Here is a 5,000-nt window from a genome sequence, read left to right as displayed (position 1 = left end):
TTTTCTTAATTTTTTTTTCTGTTTCGTTATTTTTTTTTTAATTTCACCTCTTTCTTTTCTCTTTCCATTCTTTATTTTGAAGCTTCATCTGTGGTGGAAATGTGGGAGGTTGGGCTGTGGCACCCTAGCAGTACCAGCTGAACTCGGTTGGGTCCCTGATTAGGCTGAAGGAACATAGAGAGTAGAGGTCCCCTTTTTGTTTTGTTTCATTGTTGGTGTCGGCTATCCCCCAAAATTGGGGGAAGTGCCTTGGTATATAGATAGATAGATTCTTTATTTTCTGATTTTTAATTGATTTAATGCATTATTTGTACTCAACATTCATATTAGTATGGTTTAGAATATCTTTTTTTTCAAGATTTTTTATTTTTTTATTTCTTCATCTCTTTTTCTTTTCTCTTAGCATTCTTTCGATTTTGATTATTAATGGATTTTATGCCATTGTTTGTAATCAACATTCATATTAGTATGATTTACAACTCTTATTTTTTCTTGAAATTGTTTTATTTTCTTTAAGGATTTTTCTTTAATTCTTTCACCACTTTTTCTTTTCTCTTACCATTCTTACATTTCTGATTATTAATCGATTTTAGGTTATTGATTATAATCAACATTCATATTGATATGTTTTACAACTATCTCTTTTTTTTCTTTTTTTTATACTTTATTCTTTAATTCTTTTACTTGACTTCATGTTGTTGTGAATCGATATTCATATTAATATGGTTAAAACTGCCATATTTTTACTTGAAATTATTTTTGTTTGTTCTTTTCGCCCTTTTTTTCATTATTTTCACATTTTTTTTCTTGCTATTATTCCGTTTTTGATTAATTGATTTTATGTCATGCTATTAATTGATCTTTATTTTGATATGGTTTACAGCTAGCTTATAATTATTTTTATTTTTTTTTTATTTCAAGATTTTTATTTCCTATATTGCTACCTCTTACGTTCTCTTTTCTGTCCCATTTTTTTGGTTTCAAATTATAGATTGATATTATGTCATTAATTGTAATCAACATTCACATTAATATAGTTTACAAATATCCTATTTTTCTTTAATTAATTTTTTGTTATTTCCAGATTTTTTTTATTTATTATTTCAACCTATTCTTCTCATCTCTTGTGTCCCAATTTTTTTTTCAAATTTTTATATAATTTTATGTCATTGATATGGCTTATAACTATCTCATTTTTTCTTAGGGTTTTTTTTTTGGATTAAAAAAAAAAAATTTTTTTATATTTTCCATAAATATCCTATTTTTCTCTAATGAATTTTTTGTTATTTCAAGATTTTTTCATTCATTATTTCAACCTATTCTTCTCATCTCTTCTGTCCCAATTTTTTTTTCAAATTTTTATATACTTTTATGTCATTGATTATAATTAACATTCTCATTGATTTGACTTATAACGATCTCACTTTTTCTTAATTTTTTTTAATTAAAAAAAGAACCTTTTTTATATTTTCCATAAATATCCTATTTTTCTTTAATGAATTTATTGTTATATTAATTTTTTTTTCATTTTAACCTATTCTTCTCATCTCTTGTGTCCCAATTTTTTATTTTTTTTTTTATTTTTATATAATTTTATGTTATTGATTATGATCAGCATTCACATTGATATGGCTTATAACTATCTCATTTTTTTTTTCTTTTTTTTATTAAAAAATAAACCTTTTTTTATATTTTCCATAAATATCCTATTTTCCTTTAATGAAATTTTTGGTATTTCAAGATTTTGTTATTCATTATTTCAACCTATTCTTCTCATCTCTTCTGTCCCAATTTTTTTTTTTTCAAATTTTTATATAATTTTATGTCATTGATTATAATCAACATTCACATTAATATGGCTTATAACTATCTCACTTTTTCTTAATTTTTTTCTAATTAAAAAATAAAGAACCTTTTTTATATTTTCCATAAATATCCTATTTTCCTTTAATGAAATTTTTGGTATTTCAAGATTTTGTTATTCATTATTTCAACCTATTCTCCTCATTTCTTGTCCCAATTTTTTTTTTTTTCAAATTTTTATATAATCCTATGTCATTTATTATAATCAATGCTTATAATTCACATTGATATGGCTTATAACTATCTCACTTTTTCTTATATTTTTATTAAAGATAAAGAACCTTCTTTAATTTTCCAAAAATATCCTATTTTTCTTTAATGATTTTTTTTTATTCCAAGTTTTTTTATTCATTATTTCAACCTATTCTTCTCATCTCTTCTGTCCCAATTTATTTTTTTTTATTTTTATATAATTTTATGTCATTGATTATAATCAACATTTTTATTGATATGGCTTATAACTATCTCACCTTTTTTTTATTTTTTTTTCTATTAAAAAAACCTTTTTTATATTCATTGATATGGCTTATAACTCTCACTTTTTCTTAAAAGATTTTTTTTTTATTAATTTTTTTTTTATTAATTTTTTTTTTTTTTTCCATCACCCCTTCTTCCATTTCGAATTTATTAACCACATTTTATATCATCGTTTGTTATCAATTGGGTAATATCCCGACACTGTTCCCGATTGAATGACTTTTATATGATATTTTTGTAGTATTTTGAAATGATTTTATTAGTCTTTGTAAAAGATATTGATGATTATCAGGATTTTATTTTGGTATTTTATGGATGTTACTGGGAAGCTCAAAAATTATATAATGGATTTTTATAGGATCAAGATACTCATGCAATTTTTTTTTTCTTTTTTTTATCATTTGTAAACTAAAAAACATTTCGAACGAGATTTCATTAATATATCTAATATTTTTGTTCAAATAAAAACATTTTAAATATATTTTATTAATATCCCTAATATTTTTCTTTGTATGAATAACTAAAATTCAAGTGGGTTTTATTAGAATACATAAAACAATTTTCTAATTTAAAAAGAAAACAAATTAAAATGTTTTACTAAAATACCTAGTTTTTAAAAAATTCAAAGCAGTTTATTAAAGCTTTTTCTTTTCTTTTTAAATTGAAAAATATACATATTTTTTCTTAAAATAATAGACGGATTTTATTAATTTAACCTATTTTTGTGGCGTGTTTTACTTCCTATTATCATTAATAAAAAAAATTTACTTCTGTATATATAAAAGGGGTCTCTCTCTCTCTCTCTCTCTCTCTCTCTCTCTCTCTCTCTCTCTCTCTCTCTCTCTCACTCTCTCTCTTTCTTACTTCTGTATATATAGAAAGGGGTCTCTCTCTTACTTCTGTATATATAGAATAGAAGGGGTCTCTCTCTCTCTTACTTCTGTATATATAGAAGGGGTCTCTCCCTCTCTCTCTCTTTCTCTCTCTCTCTCTCCCCTGGAGCAATCAAACCCAATCCATGAATTTAGTGGTCGTAACAGCTCGGGGAACGGGGATCATGAAAGGTTTGAATTTCCGGCCATAATGTTCACACGACCTTTTCCCCACGACGCCCTTCTTCCTTTTAACTGCTATGCAAACGTCAGCACTATTGCTATGAAGGAGTAGAACCCTCTTGTGAAGGTTGAGAGAGCTTCTTGACCCCCCACACACCCCCATCCTCCACCCCACGCTGAAGAAATCAGGTTAAGATAACCGCAGTAGCGAGGCTGCTTCGTCATCAGATTTGGGGAAGAGGGTCGTTGCTCTTCTGCGGGTTTTTCTTCAAAAAAAAAAAAAAAAAAAAAACGAGGTGAGACGAAAAAGATACACGGGGCTGCCTCGTGTGTTGAAGTAGGGTGTTCCAGGGCCGTAGAGTTATGTCGAAAAAAAAAAAACTGTACAGCCCTCGTCAATTGAAGTATGGCGTGACTGATCCGTAGATTTTGTGATAGGAGAGTGTGCATGTTCTGGAGTTATGACTTGAAAAAAAAAACCAGCTACCTTGGGTTGAAATATGGAACGCATGATCCGTAGAGTTATTTTTTAGAATTGTTAACTCAGACAGCATCTATATTATAGATTCTATAACTTTTACAATGTTTTGAAAAGGCTAAAATTATTGCCATATCTTTACTCAGACAAGATCTATAATGTTTGCAACGCTTCCAGAAGGCTGAAATCACTGCCAGATTTTTTTTTCTTTTTATTCATCTTTTGAAATCATTAGCTTACTTTTATTCGTATTATTCATTTTATTATTATTATTATTATTATTATTATTATTATTATTATTATTATTATTACCATCCCAGCTACAACCCTAGTTGGAAAAGCAAGATGCCATAAGCCCAGGGGCTCCAATAGGGAAAAATAGCTCAGTGAGGAAAGGGAATAAGGAAATAAATAAATGAAGTGAATAAATTAACAATAAATCATTCTAAAAATGTAACAATGTCAAAACAGACATGTCATATATAAACTATAAAAAAACTATAAGTTGACGTATTCTTTAATTAATATATCGCATACACATTATCTAGCATTGCATAGATTGTGTTTACATTCAACTGAAATGTATCAGACGTATAATGGTTTTCATCCAAAAGTTCAAGGCTGAAATCACTCATTTCGGAGAAAAAAAAATTGATACAGAAATAAAAAGTTGAAGAACAACATTGCTATTGTCATCAATAGTAGTAGTAGTAGTAGTAGGAGTAGTGTTATTATCAGTATTATTATTATTATTATTTTTATTATTATTATTATTATTATTATTATTGGTAGTAGTAGTAGTATTAGTAGTATCATTAACAGTAGTAGTAGTAGTGTTATTATTATTATTATTATTATTATTAGTAGTAGTAGTAGTAGTAATAGTAGTAGTAGTAGTAGTAGTGGTGGTGTTATCATTAATAGTCGTAGTAGAAGTAGTAGTGTTATTATTATTATTATTATTATTATTATTATTATTATTATTATTGTTATTATTATAAGTAGTAGTAGTAGTGTTATTATCAATCATAGTAGCAGTAGTAGTAGTCGTATTAGTAGTAGTAAGAGCTACAGACTCAACCTTCACAGTCCATTGCCATCCAGTTTGCCAGATCCCCTAGTAAGTA

General features: G+C 26.6%; 1 protein-coding gene across 1 annotated transcript in view; it reads left to right on the top strand.

Annotated features, from left to right (window-relative positions):
- LOC137625448 (putative neural-cadherin 2) overlaps nt 1-5,000 on the top strand; it is a 44,566-nt gene that overhangs the window by 833 nt on the left and 38,733 nt on the right. The window lies entirely within an intron of this gene.

Source organism: Palaemon carinicauda, chromosome 32 (assembly GCF_036898095.1).
Source record: "Palaemon carinicauda isolate YSFRI2023 chromosome 32, ASM3689809v2, whole genome shotgun sequence".
Taxonomy (NCBI): Eukaryota; Metazoa; Arthropoda; class Malacostraca; order Decapoda; family Palaemonidae; genus Palaemon; species Palaemon carinicauda.
Note: the sequence above shows the minus strand (reverse complement) of the source record. Positions and strands in the feature narration are given on the sequence as shown.